Raw genomic sequence first — 24,325 nt, forward strand, 5'->3', positions numbered from 1 at the left:
CGCAGATTTGCTATATGCAATCACGGCCTGTCGAAGAGAGGAACCCTTAACATGACAGACGCCCGAATCACCAGCCGATTGAGTTATCACCTTTCCTACCACTTTCTCATCAAAACACAACAAGATAAAGCTGATGTCCTTATCATAAATGCGACCGCCTGAGCACTCCGCCTGCAACTGTCAGTTTGGTACGTTCCTTATTAGATTATGCGTTCACTGTACGGTTGGGCAGGTCTGTCATGCCGTAAAAATTGGATCGAGTACAAAACTGAGGCCTAGCGCTCTCATGTGGCGCATACAGAACAACTCCCATAGTCAACCTCTGTGCAGAAATAAATGAAACCTCCCTTGAATACAGAAGAATCGCTACCAAAACATATATACTATCCAGTTGTGGCGAAATGTCGTTGTTGAATATTATTTACCCACAAACCGCAAGCTACCTGGCCACTGGTATTGCGATTCGAAGAGATATGCCAGAATCTCAATATACAGGACACATTACCTGACAAATAGATTCACAACAGCGCTACGGAACGAGGACAGAAGGAACACGAAAAACACAGGACGGGCGCTGTCCTGACATTTGTGCAGCTGCAGGAAAAATAGTAAACGAGAATCTCACGAACAGTATTATTTACACAGGCCCCTAATGGTACTGACATCTCTTCACTCTAGAAGTGCAATCACTCCGTCACTGGGTGACACCATTCACAACATAGCAAAAGACAAAATTATGCTGGGTCCCAAGTCATATCAGAATGAAAGGCAACGACAGAGCAGATTTGTGCGCTGCTGAAGCTTGTGGGAAGACAAAATAAACAATGTATACCATTTAAGGATTGCACGAATTTAGTACAACGTAAATTAAGAAAAAAAAGGGCATTCGCCTTAAAAATGAAGTGAATAGCAAACTGCGCTTGGTAAAGATAGCTTTAGGGTGAATGGAAGTCATGTGTGCAGCAGGAACGTTTCAAGCAAGTGGTTCTCTGTCATCTCCGAATAGGCCACACACACCTTACGGACCAATTCCTGGTAACAAAACAAGACAACAAGGATAGCTGCTGAGGTTTCCAACCCCCTTTAAAGGTTTTAATATTAGCCATTTCTAGAAATTCTTTCCTATGTGATCACTAGGTCGCACTAACGTTTTAGGCCCCCTACACCACCGATGATTCTTCACTTTTCTATAAAATTCAGCGGAAAAATTTTCGTAACACCGTATGCTTGGCGCATGATGGCCTTAGTTGCCTGTGCGCCATAAAACACTACACACACACCAACCGCCCGATGCATCCCGAGGTCTGATGGCAACATCAGACAAACCGTTGCATCTCCCCCTCCGTCCCAAAGCAGAAGAAGCCCCAGCTTGTTCATCCTCAACACGTACAGCGCGCCAAAAAGCAGCGGAGCCCCCCCCCCCCCCCTTCGCCCCCTCCGCTTGCGGTTATTACAAAAGTGCTAAACAACCGCGCGAAGAACCCGAGGAGATTTTAACGCAAGAAACGTAAGCTGGGGTTACAAGCAAAAGTGCAGAAAAGAATCGCAACACTGGACATTAATGCAAAATGAGGCCCTAACCCGTTAACGATACACAACAGCGCGCAGCTAAACACCAACCCAATCCCACGATCACCAAAAACATCGCACAGTGTTTGTGAACCAACACGCAGACCTCCCTAGGCAGCGACGACTACAACATTCAAACAACTTCCGCACTGAAGTCCATCTCTCCCTCTGTAAAAAGGACACTAAAAATCAGAGACTGGGATAAATTCAGGAATCTCCGGAAGAAATCCACTACTGAGATAGAGAACCTTGCAAACTGGGTGAATGCACTCACATAGGACGTCGGAAGTGCCACATCCCGAGTAATCGGGAAACGAAAATCGTGGACAGCAGACTTGTCCACATGTGGGAAACACACTCCAGTATGCAAAAAAGATGGCTGAAAAACAAACACGGCCTCTTAAACTAAGGATAGCAGCCTTAGGAAAAAGATTGAAGCACACGCAGTACACCTAACCCGTCAACAGTGGGACCAGATTTGCAACTGCATGGAAGCAAATCTGGATTTGCTTCCATGCGGTTGCAAATCTGGGACTGAAAAACACGTGGAAGCTTCTACGTTGCCTCTTAGAAGCATAAAACACTAAAGACTCCCAACAACGTAACGTAAATCGCAGCGCCAAGAAATTAAATGTGGAAGAAAGAGCTTTGATCCAAAACTTAAAAGACGGCCGGGTATCTCACAACCACAGCGAGAAGCCTACCCCTCAAATACTCAAGCCCTCTGAACCCCGTGTTTGACGAAGACATATCGACAAGGGAAGTGAGAGTAGGTATGCACAAGCTGCGCACCATGTCGGCGCCGGGCGCGGATAAAATCACCAACAAAACATTACTGAACCTGGACGAAAATTTGGTTCAAGCCGTAACCAAGCTTTTCGATGAACACTGGAGAGGGGCACCCCCTCCCGGAATGGACCTACGCTAAGGTCACCTTTATTCTAAAACCAGGTAAACCAGTTCAATTGGCAAGCCTCCGTTCCATGTCGGTCACCTCGTGCCTAGGAAAACTGTACGAACACGCTATCCTCGGCCGTTTGCAAACCCACATGCAAAAACACGGCCTCTTCCCCCATGCGAGGCTGGGATTTAGAAGCAAACTGTACACGACGCAGGACGTGATGCTTCAAATCTCAGAAGTAGGGGTGTGCGAATATCAAATTTTTCGAATACGGATAATCAAGGACAGACACATTTAACCACTACAAAACATTTATTTGAGCACCCAAGAACATCACAGTTCAACTATCAGTGATGAAATGAGCACGAAAGGTGCGTGTGGCTGCACAAAAAGTATCAGTCTCGAGCACTGTTCTTAGAAGAGTGAAAATATCAGAGAAGGTGGCTAGGACACAGCAATGATCAAGGCTAGCTTGCCATAAGCACAAAAGCGCGTTGCTGGGATGAACATAAAAGGTTGCCGGCTGCTCTACTTGGTCAGGCAGAAGTAGTTCCCTTCTAGCTGAAACAACTTCTCCAGCTACAGAAAATGCCCTCTCAATTGGCACTGAACTGGCTCGTATTGAGAGGTATTTCGTGCACTGCTCTGACTATACCAGCTTCGCAGGTATAGCCACAAAAAAGTTCACCAGTGCAGTCAGCTACTGCATGGCCCAACTGTAGTGCCTAGAACCCAACGTTACGCATTGCTCTGGGCGCCGCCATGTTGTTATGTCTCTGTCGATAGGACTTGCGGACTGAAATGAACGCCGGTGCTCGCAGTAGAATATTCGGCTAGATACGAATATTCGCGTCGTGTCGAATAATCGAAACAACACGAATATGTGGATTTCGAATCGAACACGATTAATAAAAAAATAATATTTGAATTATATTCGAAAATTTCGAATATTCGCACACCCCTACTCAGAAGAAATTCTACACCTGAGACACGGCAGACGCACGAAACGAAACTAAACGCACTATCGTACTGAGGTGTAGGGGCTAGAACACACGCGTATTTAACCGCCTTTATGAGTAACAGGACGGCGGAGATATGGTTTGGGTCCACACAATCCCCCTCGTTAGCTCTAGAAAGCAGGGGCACATCTCAAGGCTGAGTTTTATCTCCACTACTCTTCGACACCACTCCCATACCCATGGGCCGAAAATTAGAGCGGATCCCACTCCTACGCAGACGACCACGGCAAAATGCCGGCGAAATGGAGGAAAGCCTCCAAGCGGAAGCGGTACGGACTGCGTGGCCTGTATAGGCCTTGCACACTCGCTGACCGAATCCTGCTGCTCCACGCGACTGCGGGCCGTCACAAAAAGGGAAAACCCTCTATACAAGTGACGGTCGACGGCCTCCCAGTATCGGAGGTACAGAAACTCCGCATCTGGGAACGTTTGTCCAAACACACGGTCATGACACATCAAAGCATCAGGCTAGTCAAAAAAATACCAAACAAGCATTCGTGATTAGCAGAATGGTATACTCACTGCCCTATATTCCACCTCACAAAGATAGAAGAGGAAAGAGTTGTGGGTTTCTAAGTGGACACAGGCCACCACCCACCGCGGGTTCGAGCTTCGCGCGAGCCAAGGGCCCCGATCAGCCGTCACCACACACACACTGGGAAACCGATGCGGCGCACTCAACCTCCGCTGGGAGGAGAGCGATTCGCCGCAAAGAAATAGGCCTCCAAGTTCACAAAGGAGACGTTTATTCACGTCTTCCTTCAGCAGGTACACAAACACTCAATAGTCACCCCGTCCCGGGGGCGCGCGAGGAGCAAGGCTCCGCTGCGCGCACGAAGCGACTCGAGTAATGCGCGCCGCTAGCACGCCGCTGCAGGAGAATGTCCCCGCGGCAGTGCTGTGATCTCCCTCTCGTGTCGACCGTTGGGCCGGTTGCGAGAGAGAGTGGGCAATCAACGCAAGGTACGCCTGTCTGAGGTCGCTGGACCCCGCTGGACAGGCTCGAGCCGCTGCAGGTCAGAGGACACGTGCGGGCGAGCTCGAGTAAGCACTGGTCCGAGCGGCAAAGGCCGGCAGGGACAAACAGTAACGTACGCACCTTTCGCTGTCTCGGAGGGATCTCTCTCTCGGCCCCGGTCGGACGGTCGCGCGGCGCGCGGCCGCCCAAAGCGGTTCCCGAATTCCCGCCAAAAGGCGCCAATGGCAAAGGCCCTTGGCGAGCCGGGGCGGAGCTGTGGCTAAATGACAGTGATTAGTCACCCAGCCGCCTCTCCACCGCCTGAGGCGGGAGCAAGGGAAAGAGGAGAAACAACGCGGGAGGCCGGCACAGCCGCGCAAAGGCGACGGCGCAAAAGCCAGGATTCCCACATCGTAAACGTGCTAATAAGACAGGGAGAGACGATCCCGCCTATGCTATTAACCGCATGTTTACAGGAGGCATTCCGGGGCTCGGAATGTGAACAGATGGGGATAAGATTTAGCGGAGAATACCTTAGTAATCTGCGATTCGCTGATGATATTGCCTTGCTAAGTCGATCAGGGTATGAACTGCAAAGTATGATCAATGAGTTATACTCAACCGTCTAGGAAGAAAATATGGCTGTTTAGGGCAGGTAGTGACAGCTGATCATGATCATGAGAGGGAACTAACTAGAAGAATAAGAATGAGGTGAAGCGCATATGGCAGTTTACCAATACCCCTCAAGAGAGAAGTCTACAACCAATGTATCTTACCGGTACTCACCTATGGGGCAGAAGCGTGGAGGGTAGCAAAGAGGGTTCAGATTAAAGACAACGCAGCGAGCTATGCAAAGAAAAATAATAGGCGTGACGTTAACAAATCGGAAGCGGGCGAGGGAACAAACGCGGGTTAATGACATTCTAGTCGAAATCAAGAGGCAGAAATGGGCATGTAATGCGAAGGCAAGATAACCGCTGGCCCTGATGGGTAACGGAGTGGATTCTAACGGAGTGGGGTTGCAGAAAGTTAAGTGGGAGGATGAGATCAAGAAATGTGTAGTAATACGGTGGCCGCAGCTGGGAAAGGACAGGGTAAATTGGAGAGACATGGGAGCGGCCTTTGTCCTGCAGTGGGCGTAGTCAGGCTGATGCTGATGACAAATCGGGCCTAAATCCGCCTCAAGGGACTTCAACTAACAGGCTCCTCCGCATGTGGGCCCGTAACACTCTACAAGAACTGTCTGAAGCCCGTTGTACTGCTGGCTATCCTCCACAAACACAGGCAGATACATCCCAAGCCCCCCCCCCCCCCCCCCCCCCCCCCCCCCCCCCCCCTCTGGACAACACCCTCAGCAAATCACGGAAAACCTAATCGTCCACCCAACCAACAACCGGGAAAGAGCTGATTTCACTTCATTTTTTGCTTGAAAGTAAAGTTGTTACTAACACCATGCTACAAATGCTTTTCCCGCCTGAAGAATAAGTAATGGAAACCGAGTGCTCGTTCTGTCAAAGGTAACGTTTACATTTCGAAAATGCTATAGCAACTGGCCCGAATAATCGGGTGAGTGTAAGTGTCAGCTCCGAACTGAATTCTCGAAAACTGCACAAGTGTGCTTTCGGTGAAGAGTGAGTGTTATGAAAAGTACGAGAGACTGATGTTATATTCCGAGGGTTGCCTTGCGTGAGCAATTCGAAGTCGAAGGCAGGATGAACGTTATAATTGTAACAAAAAAGAAAAAGAAATGAGCACAGTTTTTGCATTGACTGCTGCGCAGACATACAGGCCGGAATGTATTGCGAAACCTCCCCCGGTCTGGTTCCGGTCCTAGGCCCGAGCTAAATGATGCAAGTGCTCTCAGCAGGTGTGTGGACGACCGTACGCAGAAAATGTTTTAGAAGGCTAGGCCATTAGGGTGTGTCCCCGAAGACAATACAGGATTTCTTAAAAATAAAAGTAATGAGTTAGAACACTTTTTTTCGGCTTAGAATTGTCAGCTGAGTATTACATCAGAATACAGCTAACACATTCTAAATAGCAGGCTGATTAACAAATACTCATTAGCTGTCTTTTTAACTATTACTAGTAGGCTGCTTAGTTATTGAGACCCCTGTAGCCTATCGTAATTTCTACATCAGTTTTTATAATTTCGAAAATACGCTTACCCTCGACGGTGTGGGCCAACAAATCTTGGCTGTTTCGACGAGTTACGTGGCTACATCGAGGCAAAATGCACGCTCTTTCAAGAAGCTTGGAGGCACAGCAAACTCCCTAGTGCATGTAAGACGTCGAAACAGAGAACGTTTGTTGTGCCACAGCGCTGAGGGTAGCCGTTATTATTGTAAAAACTTTGGATGCTACTGTGGGCTGCAGGCCTCTTAAAGGTGCAGTGAAGCGAAATCTGAACTCGTCTTTTTGCCGCGGGAACTCAATCTACACGTTTCTCGCATTCTTAGAAACTGCGATTTATTGCCCTGTGTGGTCGATTTCCCTAATTAAATCAAATTAACGTCCGGCTCCCACCTTTTTTTTTTGTTTTGAATTCTCCGCGTACGGTGGGCGGAGTCGACCAACGCGCCACCCAGCGCCGTGGCGGCTTGCCGCTGTGCCATCGGCGGAGTAATACGTATGCTTCGTCTCACAAGATGTTTGCAGCACTACGGAAGGCAGAGCACTCTCGTCCAATCAGGGGCCGCATTTGTTTTTCCAGTCCCGGACTACTTGCTGGCAGGTCTCGGCTTCCGCTCGGACAGGAAAAGCGTCATGGTCACATGACCTACTTGCCATAGGCATGCCATAGGCTGCTTTCGAACTCGCCGCCAGAGCCGGGCTCCCCCTCGGTTACCGTATACATGGACGCTGTCATCTGCTAGCAGACGATGCAAGCCACGGCCACCACGACGCCGAAGCAACGCCGAAGCAACGCCGTGCGCTCGATCATGACACTGAGTCGATTTAAAGACTGTACTGTCAGCTTAGCGTAGGTGCATTACAGAACTCAGCTTCGGAGGTATGCTCGCCGCTACTGCTTGCGGCGAAGTTCGCAAAAAGTAGCCCAACTCGTTGCGGATAGGCAGATAGACGAAAGCCTTCGCAAAAATGTTGACAACAAGCTCTATAGCTGCTCCAGTATACGAGTGGTTCACCTGCGATGCTTTCAGGTAAGCGTACAGACAGCATGTCGCAAAACAAGCGAACGAGAACCTCTTGACGACACGAGCAAACAATACGCGCTCGCAGCTTCGAACGCGCGTCCGTGTGCGGTGGATTTCAAGAAAATAAACGAAGATGCAAGAACAAAAAGTATTGCGATGGCTCAGAGAGCAGCTACGGAGCTCATGTGAAGGTTTAACGCATGATATCGACCTCCAGGAACATGAAAAATACTCAAAATGCACACGGAGTCTAACTCAATATGGCTGCCAGCGCGGCGCGCAGCTATCGTCTGCTGCCTTCTCAGCAGCCCCAAGCAGCCCGCGGACTGCCATAGGCTAAAAACGAACGCGTTGCTATGGCGATGCAGGCAGGTAGGCGGAGCTTTCGGGCTGCCCGAGAAAAACAAATACCGGACTCGAGTCCGCAAGTAGTCCCGGACAGTCCGGGACTGAAAAACAAATGCGCCCAGGGCTGCAGGAACACAAAAAATAGTCCCTCGAATATTTGAGCAGTGTAGGACTATTAATCAAACAATGAGCACAGCAATTGAAAGCATAATGTGGACTAAGCCGCCGCGGTGGCTCAGTGGCTATGGTGCTCGGCTGCTGGCCCGAAAGACGTGGGTTCGATCCCGGCCGCGGCGGCTGAATTTCTGTGGAGGAGAAATTCGAGGCCCGTGTACTGTGCTATGTCAGTGCACGTTAAAGAACCCCAGGTGGTCGAAATTTCCGGAGCCCTCCACTACGGCATCTCTCATAGCCTTAGTCACTTTGGGACGTTAAACCCCATAAACCAAACCATAATGTGGACTGGTAGATTTAGGTGGTATAGAGTGCTTCAATCACTGGTGAAATTAACAAAGCCCGTACGAACACAGCTCTGCGGAGGCTTGCTGCGAGGTAGTGATGCATCGCCATTTTCCAACATGGCGCCGGCCGAGTCGGTTGTGTCGTCAGTGTGCCCTACACCGACAGTGCGCTGTTTTTCTAAGCAGACCATCGCAGTTGGCTTCTTGAAGTGCTTCGCGTCGAGAACGGGGGCAGTTCAAGTACGAATGCGCTCACCAAGAGGAGGGTAAAACTCACTCAGGTGAGCGAGCGAACGCTTTACCAGTGGACAACGCAGACGTTGAAGGCGGGCCGAATGTTGTCCCTGAAGAAGCCGGCTGCGTTACAGCGATGGACAACGCGCCATATCATTCTGTGTAGCAGGATAAAGTGCGGCGGATGAGTAGCCTCAAAAAAAGACATAGACCTGGAAAATGGGTCGCGTGGAGTAGCGACATGGTGAAGGCCGAGCTCATGAAGCTTGGCAACAACGTGAACACAGGTGGGGACCGATACCGTGTGGACTGCAGCGCCGAAGCTGCTGGCCGTCTCGATGTGCGCCTGCCACCCTACCACTGCCAATCGAACCCGATAGAGTTTGTTTGGAGCGATGTCAAGGGCTTCGTCGCCAGTCAAAACAAGACGCTTAAGCTCTAAGACGTGGAGCCTCTGGTTTGGCAAGGCATCATGCAAGTGACTACTGAGAAATAGAAGAATTACGTGCAGCATGCTATTAGTGAGGAAGATGGGATGAGGAAACTGGACCATGTCATTGACGATGCTGTTGACCAAGGACCATCTGTTGTTGTCAACCTGAACGACGACACAAACCAGCAGAGTTGAGTGGAGTTGTGATGAGCCCCATTAATGTGCTAACGTACGCGCGAAAGTCGGAGTACCCTCGCAGCGTGTCTCATGAGATATTGCAGACACCGTAGCAGACGGCTCCGGATTAATTTTGACCGCTTGTGCGTTGACTTTAACGCAGCGCATGGGGTTTTGCATTTCGCCAACATCGACATTCGGCTGCCCCGGCCTGCATGTGACCCTTGCATTTGCTTAATAGTGTAGTGGCCATGCTGGAATAAATAAATTCATTTAAACATAGCAGGAACATTGAAAATAACTGTGACGTGACAACAGAGGAAATGATACAAACAGGTGGCGACAGAAAAAAAAGAAAAAGTGGGGCCAGTGCGTCTGGAACGGGCGTCTGCCTGTACAAAAATAAACAGACATCAAGCGCCCCCTGCTAGATGTAGAAAGAAGCTAATTAGCAGTACGCCTTCTTTTATATGGAACGAGCCACCTGATGTCCAGCCAGGTGGATCGAGCAACAGGCGCGTAGGAACACACTAATGTAGTGCGCGCCATCCTGATTGGACGAGAGAGCTCTACCTTTCGTAGTGCTGCAAACATGTAGTGAGACGGAGTATAGTAGCAAATAGTCCGCGCGTATTTTGCGACTATATTATCTGCGAATGAAACTATTTATTCGCGGAAACCAAAAAGACAAAATAAAGCGAAAGCAAAGCTTCCACGGGACTGGCTGAAGGCACTCCACGCATTGGTCGACTACGCCCACCGTACGGGGGAGAAGTAAAAAAATAATGGCGGGAGGCGGACGTTAATTCGATTGAATTAGAGAAATCGGCCACACAAGGCAATAAGTCGCAGCTCCTAACAATGCTTGGAACGTGTTCAGATTTTTCTTCACTGCACCTTTAATAATCAAGGTTCGTAACAGTAACAGTTTAGAAGATAGCTATTGAATATTGGTTTATCGTCTTGCTAGATAGCACGTAGTAGCTGCATTCTGATGTACTACACCGCCGACAGTGCGAAAAAAGTGCTTTTTGAACACAGAAAGCCTATTTTAGAAGAAAAAAAGATGTGTAAAGTCTGAAGTTGAACACTCACTATATACATCCTTCGCGGTCGCGTTTTGCTAGTGTCCCGGCAGCTGCGCACCACTGCCTGCAGGCTTCTCTAGAGCGAAGGAGTTGCTATGGAGGTTAAATCATGCAGAAAGTGCAAAATCGAAGCGGCGGAATGTCGGCGCGAGAAAAACGGGTTTCCACGGGCCAAACCAAAGATACGGTGTACGCGAGACGACTGCGCTGCATGAGTAAATTCAGCGGGGAACTACTGATTGCGACCGCAGGACGTTGATTGGCACGGTGCTGGAGGTGCCGTGGAGGACAGCTGCGAGCGTACATCGACCGGACATCTGGAAACGCGACGTACGCGTCTGGTTTTTTGTTCCTGGATAATTGTTTTAGCATCCTCTCATATCCTGATGTCCCGTAAAAAAAAAAAAAAAGGTCTGCCTAGTGTCATTCTGATGTGTGCTCGCTGCGGCATGCCTATTAGTATAACGATATAAAATTGTCATCATAAAAGGAAATTGTTTACAGTGGCTGCGGTCCTCATCGACTCTCTCTGCACTTTCCCCATGTTTGTGACATGCAATATTGCTGTACCACCGCGTGAACTGCACAATGTAGAACTACGTAGCGCATTCAAGACGGAGGCCAGTAATTAGAGAAGACTCGCTAAGTGTTAACGGTTCCACTTACCGGATTCTCGCAGACTTTTGTGGCAAGTGGCCATCAATTCGGCAGTTGCAACGGACTGTGATAATTGGAAGTGGTGAGCCATTGGCACAAGGAGAGTAAATTCCAATGATTGTCTGCAGCCTGCACCTTACGTTGCTCAGTTGTAGCAAGGCGATATGGACCAGCTGGCAAAGCAATAACTAGAGCTAGTGAATTTTACGTTGTGCAGTGCGCGCGCTAATACAGCAACAATACAAGACACGAAGATGTTGACAGTGCAGCCGCTGTATTGTGCGTACTTTCATGAATGGGCTAGATATTATGATACGAAAGGGCACGCTGCTGCAGGTGCCTGAAAGACCGCAGCAAGCACACACTGGGCAGAAATACGAATCACACTGCGTACGCCCTTTTTCTCTTTTTTTTATGGAACATCAGGATATGAGTGCATTAAAAAAAATCGTACGTAGCGTTTTCGGATGCATTTCAGTATCAACATGCTGCTGCAGGTACCGTAGAAGTCCGCAATAGCAACCAAACACCGGCCAGACATCCGAAAGGCATCACGTACCCTTCTTTTTTTTGTTTGCTGGACGTTTTGTTTTTCATGAACGTTCATGGAACAAAACGTCCAGTAAAAAAAAAAAGAGTGTGTGTACGTGGTGTCTCTCGGACGTCTCGTCAGTGTGTGGTTGCTGCGGACTTCTGCGGTGCCTGCAGCAGCGTGCGCACTCTTCCCTCGAATTCGGAACGATGGGAAAGAAAAAAAGAAACTTCCTCCCCCGGGGAAACCTCCGCAGGAGGAACGGGCATCCGCCCTCTGGATACCCGGGGGACAGCGAGAAGAAGAGCTGTGCGAAAAAGCACAGATCCTCCCCTTGTCCTCCACACACGGCGGCCGAGCTGTGACGCTGGTGGGATCACCAGCCGCAGTTTTTTCGACAGCGATCCGCTGTGCCTGCGCTGGGAATCGAACCAAGGTCGGTGGGGATATTCGCCCAAGCATTGCCAACTGGCGCGCTAACCACTCGGCTACCGTGCGGCTCAGTTTCTTGTCGGCGTCCGCGAGTGCTGATAGAAGGGAAGCGAAGACCGAAAGCGAGCATGCGCGGGGGTTGCGGTTATCTCGCCATCGGGCGTGGAGCGGCAGCACTAGGGCGGAAGTGCGATAGCGCGTGGGGCACCAGCCCCGTCATGGTGGTTCATCCGTGCAGATAAAAGAAAGGTCGGAATGCCAAAGCCGCAACTTGAAACACGATCGGTGCGATTGTTCGGCGGTGAAAAAGGTAGCCGCGCGGCGAGGCAAGATGGCCGGGAACCTTTTGAACGGGTATGGCTTTGTTGTAGGTGTAGAAGCGCAAGCCAAAAACTTGTGGGATGCTTTAGCGTACGTATACAGTAGCACGCAAAAGCGTTGGAGCGTTGTTACATTTGGGATTTCTGGTGCCCCGTATCGGTGAGATTGACAGGTCGGGAAGGGACCTGTCGGTAATGGCGCGCGCAAAGGAGCGTTGTTTCTGTGAGCGAAACGTATGTAACCTCCTGGTAATTAATGATTCGTGAATGGCAGACATTTTCTGGCATGTGCGTGGCCTACCGCACAGAGATGCTGCCGTACTAATAATGGCAGTGTCACGTGCATTGAATGAGGAATGCGTCAGCGGAGTTGTAACGACCATATGTAATCTCCACCCTCGCAGGCAGTGGCACGGATGGGAGGAGCGGAGATTTCAGTCCCAGGCCGAGGACAAGGAGGTGCGTGGACATTGGTCGTGGTGGGGCCACTACCCAGCGTGGAGTGCTCTTTCACACCTGCACGAAGGGACAGCAGGATATAAGTTACTGCAAGAAACACAAGGTTGCAACGGCAGTGCCATCGCGAGAGACCACTTCAAATTCGCAGGAGTTCCTAGGATTTCAGGTGCTAGACAGAGTGTGATGCGTTTCAATTATTCATTATACACTGTTCACTTTCCATTTGAGACACTAGACTGTGTAACTGGTCTCTTTCGTTCAGTATACACTGTTCATTTTCCATTTGAGGTACTAGACAGTTTGATGGGTTTCATGTATTCAGTATACACTCTTTATTTTTCATTTCAGACACTAGACTGTGTGACTGGTCTCATTCGTTCAGTATACACTGTTCATTTTCCATTTCAGACACTAGACTGTGTGACTGGTCTCATTCGTTCAGTATACACTGTTCATTTTCCATTTCAGACACTAGACTGTGTAACTGGTCTCATTCGTTCAGTATACACTGTTCATTTTTCATTTGAGGTACTAGACAGTGTGACGGGTTTCATGTATTCAGTATACACTGTTCATTTTCCTTTTCAGACACTAGACTGTGGAACTGGTCTCTTTCGTTCAGTATACACTGTTCATTTTCCTTTTCAGACACTAGACTGTGGAACTGGTCTCTTTCGTTCAGTATACACTGTTCATTTTCCATTTCAGACACTAGACTGTGGAACTGGTCTCTTTCGTTCAGTATACACTGTTCATTTTCCATTTCAGGTACCAGACAGTTTGATGGGTTTCATGTATTCAGTATACACTCTTTATTTTCCATTTCAGACACTAGACTGTGGAACTGGTCTCTTTCGTTCAGTATACACTGTTCATTTTCCATTTCAGACACTAGACTGTGGAACTGGTCTCTTTCGTTCAGTATACACTGTTCATTTTCCATTTCAGACACTAGGCTGTGTAACTGGTCTCTTTCGTTCAATATACACTGTTCATTTTCCATTTCAGACACTAGACTGTGTAACTGGTCTGTTTCGTTCAATATACACTGTTCATTTTCCATTTCAGACACTAGACTGTGTAACTGGTCTGTTTCGTTCAATATACACTGTTCATTTTCCATTTCAGACACTAGACTGTGTAACTGGTCTCTTTCGTTCAATATACACTGTTCATTTTCCATTTCAGGTACTAGACTGTGTAATGGATATAATGTATTCAGTAGACGCTGTTCATTTTCCATTTCAGACACTAGACTGTGGAACTGGTCGCTCTCGTTCAGTATACACTTCATTTTTCATTTGAGGTACTAGACAGTTTGATGGGTTTCATGTATTCAGTATACACTCTTTATGTTCCATTTAAGACACTAGACTGTGTAATGGATATAATGTATTCAGTAGACGCTGTTCATTTTCCATTTCAGACACTAGACTGTGGAACTGGTCTCTTTCGTTCAGTATACACTGTTCATTTTCCATTTCAGGTACTAGACAGTTTGATGGGTTTCATGTATTCAGTATACACTTCATTTCTCATTTGAGGTACTAGACAGTTTGATGGGTTTCATGTATTCAGTATACACTCTTTATTTTCCATTTCACACTAGACTGTGTAACTGGTCTCATTCGTTCAGTATACACTGTTCATTTTTCATTTGAGGTACTAGACAGTGTGACGGGTTTCATGTATTCAGTATACACTGTTCATTTTCCTTTTCAGACACTAGACTGTGGAACTGGTCTCTTTCGTTCAGTATACACTGTTCATTTTCCATTTCAGGTACTAGACAGTTTGATGGGTTTCATGTATTCAGTATACACTCTTTATTTTCCATTTCAGACACTAGACTGTGGAACTGGTCTCTTTCGTTCAGTAGACGCTGTTCATTTTCCATTTCAGACACTAGGCTGTGTAACTGGTCTCTTTCGTTCAGTATACACTGTTCATTTTCCATTTCAGACACTAGACTGTGGAACTGGTCTCTTTCGTTCAGTATACACTGTTCATTTTCCATTTCAGGTACTAGACAGTTTGATGGGTTTCATGTATTCAGTATACACTTCATTTCTCATTTGAGGTACTAGACAGTTTGATGGGTTTCATGTATTCAGTATACACTCTTTATTTTCCATTTCACACTAGACTGTGTAACTGGTCTCATTCGTTCAGTATACACTGTTCATTTTTCATTTGAGGTACTAGACAGTGTGACGGGTTTCATGTATTCAGTATACACTGTTCATTTTCCTTTTCAGACACTAGACTGTGGAACTGGTCTCTTTCGTTCAGTATACACTGTTCATTTTCCATTTCAGGTACTAGACAGTTTGATGGGTTTCATGTATTCAGTATACACTCTTTATTTTCCATTTCAGACACTAGACTGTGGAACTGGTCTCTTTCGTTCAGTAGACGCTGTTCATTTTCCATTTCAGACACTAGGCTGTGTAACTGGTCTCTTTCGTTCAGTATACACTGTTCATTTTCCATTTCAGACACTAGACTGTGGAACTGGTCTCTTTCGTTCAGTATACACTGTTCATTTTTCATTTGAGGTACTAGACAGTGTGACGGGTTTCATGTATTCAGTATACACTGTTCATTTTCCTTTTCAGACACTATACTGTGGAACTGGTCTCTTTCGTTCAGTATACACTGTTCATTTTCCATTTCAGGTACTAGACTGTGGAACTGGTCTCTTTCGTTCAGTATACACTGTTCATTTTCCATTTCAGGTACTAGACAGTTTGATGGGTTTCATGTATTCAGGATACACTGTTCATTTTCCTTTTCAGACACTATACTGTGGAACTGGTCTCTTTCGTTCAGTATACACTGTTCATTTTCCATTTCAGGTACTAGACTGTGGAACTGGTCTCTTTCGTTCAGTATACACTGTTCATTTTCCATTTCAGGTACTAGACAGTTTGATGGGTTTCATGTATTCAGGATACACTCTTTATTTTCCATTTAAGACACTAGACTGTGTAATGGATATAATGTATTCAGTAGACGCTGTTCATTTTCCATTTCAGACACTAGACTGTGGAACTGGTCTCTTTCGTTCAGTATACACTGTGCATTTTCCATTTCAGACACTAGACTGTGGAACTGGTCTCTTTCGTTCAGTATACACTGTTCATTTTCCATTTCAGGTACTAGACAGTTTGATGGGTTTCATGTATTCAGGATACACTCTTTATTTTCCATTTAAGACACTAGACTGTGTAATGGATATAATGTATTCAGTAGACGCTGTTCATTTTCCATTTCAGACACTGGACTGTGGAACTGGTCTCTTTCGTTCAGTATACACTGTTCATTTTCCATTTCAGGTACTAGACAGTTTGATGGGTTTCATGTATTCAGTATACACTCTTTATTTTCCATTTCAGACACTAGACTGTGAAACTGGTCTCTTTCGTTCAGTATACACTGTTCATTTTCCTTTTCAGACACTAGACTGTGGAACTGGTCTCTTTCGTTCAGTATACACTGTTCATTTTCCATTTCAGACACTAGACTGTGGAACTGGTCTCTTTCGTTCAGTATACACTGTTCATTTTCCATTTCAGGTACTAGACAGTTTGATGGGTTTCATGTATTCAGGATACACTCTTTATTTTCCATTTAAGACACTAGACTGTGTAATGGATATAATGTATTCAGTAGACGCTGTTCATTTTCCATTTCAGACACTAGACTGTGGAACTGGTCTCTTTCGTTCAGTATACACTGTTCATTTTCCATTTCAGACACTAGACTGTGGAACTGGTCTCTTTCGTTCAGTATACACTGTTCATTTTCCATTTCAGACACTAGGCTGTGTAACTGGTCTCTTTCGTTCAGTATACACTGTTCATTTTCCATTTCAGACACTAGACTGTGGAACTGGTCTCTTTCGTTCAGTATACACTGTTCATTTTCCATTTCAGGTACTAGACAGTTTGATGGGTTTCATGTATTCAGGATACACTCTTTATTTTCCATTTAAGACACTAGACTGTGTAATGGATATAATGTATTCAGTAGACGCTGTTCATTTTCCATTTCAGACACTAGACTGTGGAACTGGTCTCTTTCGTTCAGTATACACTGTTCATTTTCCATTTCAGACACTAGACTGTGGAACTGGTCTCTTTCGTTCAGTATACACTGTTCATTTTCCATTTCAGACACTAGGCTGTGTAACTGGTCTCTTTCGTTCAGTATACACTGTTCATTTTCCATTTCAGACACTAGACTGTGGAACTGGTCTCTTTCGTTCAGTATACACTGTTCATTTTCCATTTCAGGTACTAGACAGTTTGATGGGTTTCATGTATTCAGGATACACTCTTTATTTTCCATTTAAGACACTAGACTGTGTAATGGATATAATGTATTCAGTAGACGCTGTTCATTTTCCATTTCAGACACTGGACTGTGGAACTGGTCTCTTTCGTTCAGTATACACTGTTCATTTTCCATTTCAGGTACTAGACAGTTTGATGGGTTTCATGTATTCAGTATACACTCTTTATTTTCCATTTCAGACACTAGACTGTGAAACTGGTCTCTTTCGTTCAGTATACACTGTTCATTTTCCATTTCAGACACTAGACTGTGGAACTGGTCTCTTTCGTTCAGTATACACTGTTCATTTTCCATTTCAGGTACTAGACAGTTTGATGGGTTTCATGTATTCAGTATACACTCTTTATTTTCCATTTAAGACACTAGACTGTGTAATGGATATAATGTATTCAGTAGACGCTGTTCATTTTCCATTTCAGACACTAGACTGTGGAACTGGTCGCTCTCGTTCAGTATACACTGTTCATTTTCCATTTCAGACACTAGACTGTGTAACTGGTCTCTTTCGTTCAGTATACACTGTTGATTTTCCATTTCAGGTACTAGACAGTTTGATGGGTTTCACCTATTCAGTATACACTCTTTATTTTCCATTTCAGACACTAGACTGTGTAACTGGTCTCTTTCGTTCAGTATACACTGTTGATTTTCCATTTCAGGTACTAGACAGTTTGATGGGTTTCACGTATTCAGTATACACTCTTTATTTTCCATTTCAGACACTAGACTGTGTAACTGGTCTCTTTCGTTCAGTATACACTGTTCATTTTCCATTTCAGACACTAGACTGTGTAATGGATATAATGTATTCAGTAGACACTGTTCATTTTCCATTTCAGACACTAGACTGTGGAACTGGTCTCTTTCGTTCAGTATACACTGTTCATTTTCCATTTCAGGTACTAGACAGTGTAATGGATATCATGTATTCGGTATCCACTCTTTATTTTGCATTTCAGACACTAGACAGTGTGATGTGTCCCATATATTCAGTACACACTGTTCACTTTTCATTTCAGACACTGGACAGTGTAACTGGTCTCTTTCGACCAATTTGCCCTTTTCCTGTTTTTTTGCCTCTTTGGGTTAGTGCAACACGATTACTTGTGAGCGTTCATTTCTCGCGATATTTTTTCCGCTTCGGTCCGGCTGCAAGGGCCAGAAATCTGTATTATATTTAATAAACAGTACACAGTGCTTCAACGCTTTGGCTGAATGTGTACAGCGATGTACTCCGTGCCATGTTGGTCCCATCAACGCTTACATGGCACCAATCGAGTTTCAGGTTGCGGCTTTCGCATTCCCAACTCTCTTTCATCTGCACGGACGAAATACCATGACGGCGCTGGTGCCCCACGCGGTATCGCACTTCCACACTAGTGCGGCCGCTCCACGTTCGACGCGTAGCATGTTTCTGCTGGCACGCCCGATCTCGAGATAACCGCATCTCCCCCCCCCCCCCCCCCCGCATGCTCAGTTTCGGCCTGCTTCGCTTCCCTTCTATCAGCACTCGCCGACGCCGTCAAAAGCCAGAGCCGCACGGTAGTCGAGTGGTTAGCGCGCCAGTTGGCAATGCTTGGGCGAATATCCCCACCGACGTTGGTTCGATTCCCAGCGCCGGCACAGCAGATCGCTGTAGAAAAAAAAAACGGTGCCTGGTGGTCCCACCAGCGTCACAGCTCGGCCGCCGTGTGTGGAGGACAAGGGGAGGATCTGTGCTTAAAAGCACAGCTCTTCTTCTCGCTGTCCCCCGGGTATCCAGAGGGCGGATGCCCGTTGCTCCTACGGTGGTGTTCCCGTGGGAGGACGGTTCTTTTTTTTTCCTCTCATCATTCCGCATTCGCGGGAGGAGTGCGCACGCTGCTGCAGGCACCGCAAAAGTCCACAGCAACCACACACTGATGAGACGTCCGAGAGACACCACGTACACACGCTCTTTTTTTTTACTGGACGTTTCGTTCCATGAACGTTCATGATAAACAAAACGTCCAATAAAAAAAAAGTGTTCGTGGTGCCTTTCGGATTTCTTGTCAGTGTTTGGTTGCTATTGCGGACTTCTACGGTACCTGCAGCAGCATGCTGGTTGATACTGAAAGCTAACACTCCGATGCCGAATAAAATATTGCAGAGGACACTTGAGCTCCACCTTGAAGGTGGCGCGATAGCATACCGGGTGTTTTTTTTTGAGAGGTTCAAAATTTTTAAAGAAAGGTAAATTCCTTTAGATTTATTTTAACCCTGGGGCTATACCGAGGGCTACGGCGGACAGCAGGTAAGAGGCAAGTTACTTTAATTAGTTCGCTGATTAACTTTTATTCTAGGGGATATGTTGTATTAGCAGAATTGTAGATCGTCTTCCAAACAGTCCAGCCAAGACAAAAGATTTTCATGCAAAAATTTTTTGCGCGCGTAACGAAGCGAGAAAAAGTCACCCTGGTAGGCAGCTTCACACTGTAACACAGCGTCTGTGAGCGCCTGTGACGTAGCTCGCTCCGCCCTGCACTTTGTGTCAATGGCCGCATTTGTTTTTCCAGTCCCGGACTACTTGCTGGCAGGTCTCGGCTTCCGCTCGGACAGGAAAAGCGTCATGGTCACATGACCTACTTGCCATAGGCTGCTTTCGAACACGGCGCCAGAGTCGGGCTCCCCCTTGGTTACCGTACAAGGACGCTGTCATCTGCTAGCAGACGATGCAAGCCACGGCCACTACGACGCCGAAGCAACGCCGTGCGCTCGATCATGATACTGAGTCGATTTAAAGACTGTACTGTCAGCTTAGCGTAGGTGCATTACAGAACTCAGCTTCGGAGGTATGCTCGCCGCTACTGCTTGCGGCGAAGTTCGCACAAAGTAGCCCAACTCGTTGCGGAAAGGCGGATAGACGAAAGCCTCCGCAAAAATGTTGACAACAAGCTCTACAGCTGCTCCAGTATACGAGTGGTTCACCTGCGATGCTTTCAGGTAAGCGTACAGACAGCATGTGGCAAAACAAGCGAACAAGAACCTCTTGACGACACGAGCAAACAATACGCGCTCGCAGCTCCGAACGCGCGTCCGTGTGCGGTGGATTTAAAGAAAATAAACGAAGATGCAAGAACAAAAAGTCTTGCGATGGCTCAGCGAGGAGCTACGGAGCTCATGTGAAGGTTTAACGCATGATATCGACCTCCAGGGACACGAAAAGCACTCAAAATGCACACGGAGTCTAACTTAATATGGCTGCCAGCGCGGCGCGCAGCTATCGTCTGCTGCCTTCTCAGCAGCCCGCGGACTGCCATAGGCTAAAAACGAACGCGTTGCTATGGCGATGCAAGCAGGTGGGCGGAGCTTTCGGGCTGCCCGAGAAAAACAAATACCGGACTCGAGTCCGCAAGTAGTCCCGGACAGTCCGGGACTGAAAAACAAATGCGCCCAATGCGTTTTTGTTCCAGCGCGGCATTCCGAGAGGCCGCGGAGCGAAGCGAGATAAGCAGCGATAGCGCAGGGCGCAGTGAACTACGTCAGAGGCGCTCCCGCCGCTGCGTTACGGTGTGAAGATGCCTACCAGGCTGAATTTTTCGCGCCTCTTAACGTGCGTGTAAAATTTTTAATTGAAGTTGTTTTTTCTCGGTTCGACTGTTCAGAGGACGATCTCCAATTCTGCGAATACAACATAGCCCCTAAAACAAAAATTAGAAATGTTACTTAACATATTTAGTTAATCAGCGAACTAATTAAAGCAGTTTTCCTCTTGCCTGGCGCCCGCCGTAGCCTCCAGTATAGCCCCAGTGCTAAAATAAATCTAAAGCATTTTACCTTTTTTTTTAAATTTTGGGCCTTCTAAAAAAAACACCCGGTATAGTTGGTTAGGCTTTCCATTCTGGTCAGTTTGGCACCTTTGAACAGATTTTGCATTTTTTTAAAATTGTTTCAACTGCTTAATCGATCAATACTGATAGTAATAATAGTAAGTTTATGCTGCACGACGCGCTGAATCCTATGACACCATCCGGAACATTCCGCGGCAAACGGCTGGCATGACACGATTTCTTTTTTTTTATGCAACCCCCAATTATTGCCGGCACGAGGTGCTGTCGGGTAGAAGCCCTCCTCTAGCTTAGAGCATATTCTTAAAAACTGTGCAGAGCCTTAGGTGAAATACCCTTATTCACAATCTGCAAGAATGGCGGCCAAGCCTCCGAAGACAAGATTGAGCGATGATGATGATGAGAGGGAAACGTACCACACGGTTTGCGGTTGCAACTAACCCCGCTCTTAATGCCGACGAGAAGCCTGAGTGGAGAGATATTCTACGCAACCGTTCAGTATGCATTGCAGACCTACCTATACGGCACAGTCAACGAAAAAACAATCGAATTGGAGCATACCCGTCGCTAACCGGATCTCACGGCGACAGAAATAATTAAGGAAAAGAAATTCGAAGAACGAAAGTACTTACGAAACCCAGGCAGGCTGGTGTCACAACAGTGCCCCGTTCCCTGCCTCCTACTAGAAACACGTCAGCCCTGAGAAGAACTGCGCGACTATTAATAGCGAGCCTTCCATTAGATCTGATAACATGGTGAACGTATCCAGCCTGGCACTCAAATCATCGGAATGAGTTCCTCTCTACGTGTCTAACCTTCTACCCCATGACGGGAGAAATTTAGTCAGTTCCAATTATACCAGGATCCAGATAAGTTCGCATGGAACTTACGCCTGCGTGAGTGTTTCCAAAACCGCGAAACAGACCGTGAAATGAACGTACCAGGGACACCCGGCAAATCATGGATTCCAGCCAAACACAGAGGTAAACATTTACATATGTATACATCACTGGTATTCAATAGCATTTCCTATCATCATATTCAAAATCTAAACCAAAAGCAGCCCACAACAACCCCTTAAGTCATCAAGCCTGTGGACCAAGGCAACGCTATCGTTGTTAAGGACAAGACCGATTACTTAAAGGAAGGTTTCTGACAATTCCAAAATAAACACTTTTACACTGAACTCACTGGCGACCCCATAGGAGACTTCGAAGTCGAAGTTAACAATCAGATAACATCTCTCCTTCAAAAACAAAAGATGTCCCAGGATATGTTTAAAGCAATGACACCGGCCAGACCAGTCCCCGCACGGTTCTACCTCCTCTCGAAAATTCACAAACCAAACCGTCCCGACCGTCCCATTGTCTCAAGTAACAGCGAAAGAAGCTCCGAGGAATATGCACTCGTCCCACTATGACCAGCGCCGCAGAACACGTGCGATGGCACTCCATCGAGCGTACGGCTCCGAGCCAGACGCCGTATGGGTGGACGCTGCCTGCACGGATGATGAAGCGACAGCGGGTGTGGTGGCCTCCTCACACTACCTCTCCCTCCAGACACCTCCCCAGAGGCTGCAGAGGAAGCAGCCACTGCGCTTGATATCACCCGCACGGAAGCCCGGTACATTTTAAGTGACTCTAAAACTGCGATTCTAAATTTTGCTCGATACCGAGTCTAAGTCCCTGCTTTTGGCATACTGGACTCGCCCGATGCACCCCCACCCCGCCAAATGGAGCTGATATGGGTGCCTGCGTACTCCGGGAATCCCGGATACGAGGCCGCCAACCATTTAGCCCGAGGTTCTTTAGACCGGGCTCAGGTGGTCTAGGATCGGGGATTCACGGAGAAGCGCATGCACTCGTTCAGCGTGCTGACGTAGGCCTACAGGGCCTCACGCCAGTTCTGCCCACTCCCCACCCCTCCCTAGATAACAAACAAGCAACACTCTGGTACAGACTACACACTCTCTCCCTTCGCCTCTGCCCGGCGGACCCTCCCCCGTGGGACCTAGAGAACCTCAAGACATGGGAGGACTGGGAGACCCGGCTGGGCTGCCAGTGTTATCGACCTTAGGATCATAACACTTGAGTGCAGTGGTGTCGTGCGGGGACCCTGGGGCGTGCCCCGAATTTCTCTTACAATAAAGTTTTTTTTTTCTTTTTTCATTTATTCCCCCCTTGTCCGTGTTCGTTCTTCGTTCGTCCTGTCCACCCTTGCGCCTTGTACCAATTGGGATATTCGTAAACCGCCATTCATAATCTGAGAAAACCTGCCATAAGCGCTCCACCCCATTCTTATTCTTCTAGTTATTATCCACTCATGACCCGTTCTACACTGACTGTCTAACTCATTGATCATGCTTTTCACTTCATCTCCTGGGTGACTTAGGAAGGCAGTGACATCTGTGGATCGGATACTACTTGCATACACTCCACTCAAGGTTACCGCTTCTCAGTCGCAAGCTCCCAAATGCAAAATGCAGTTAGTGTGAACGTCTCTAAAACAGCTTATCTCTTTCCACAATCATTTGAAAAAAGTTTAACTCTTCCACTACTGTTGCACTCGCTCGCTGGTTCCGTATGGCTCATCTTTTAAATGTTCGGATGCCTTACTTGACACTGAGTTCGCCTGGAATGACCGCCTGATTTATGTATGCTAATGACTTACGATTCTCGAATTTTAACTTCCTGCTCACAGAACCGTATTCTGAGCCATTTTTGGTCTCATACATCCTAATCATCAACCTGACTACGCCTACTGCAAGGCAAAGGCCTCTGCCATGTCCCTCAAATTAACCCTGTCTTATCCCCAACTGTTCCCAAATCAGGCATCGGAATACCTCGTGCAAACAGGCGGTGAATAGCATTTGCGGAATCGTGTCTCCCTGCCTCACACACTTCCTTATTGGAATTTTATTGCTGACCTTATAGAGGAATGCGGTAGCTGTGCAGTTGTTATAGATATCTTCCAATATTTTCACATAACACTCTTCTACACCCTTAATCCACAATTGCTGCACGACATCTGAGATTTCCACTCAGTCAAACGCTTTCTCGTAATCAATTAACGCGATATACCAGATGTCCCAGCTAAATGTAACCAATCTTTTAAAAAACACACGGTGGCCTAGCCGTCTGAAACCAAATGAGGGTTGTTTATAGTCGCGTGACCTAGTCTGCAGTATTTTTTCGTTCTTCAAGGTTGACGAATTAGTTAAGCTTAATTAACTAACTTTTTAATTATTGACTTGAGGAACACGGTGTCAATGGAGAAGTTCTAGATCGCTTTGAGAAACAGCTTACTGAGACATTTGCAGCAAAGTAATATTTACGTAAAGCAGTTTTTTTACCAGCCTTTAACCATAACCCGCACAATAAGGAAAAGCTTCCACATGACAACTGTGCCACTTCA

This window comes from Amblyomma mixtum, chromosome 8 (assembly GCF_055824585.1).
Source record: "Amblyomma mixtum isolate Tamu chromosome 8, ASM5582458v1, whole genome shotgun sequence".
Taxonomy (NCBI): domain Eukaryota; kingdom Metazoa; phylum Arthropoda; class Arachnida; order Ixodida; family Ixodidae; genus Amblyomma; species Amblyomma mixtum.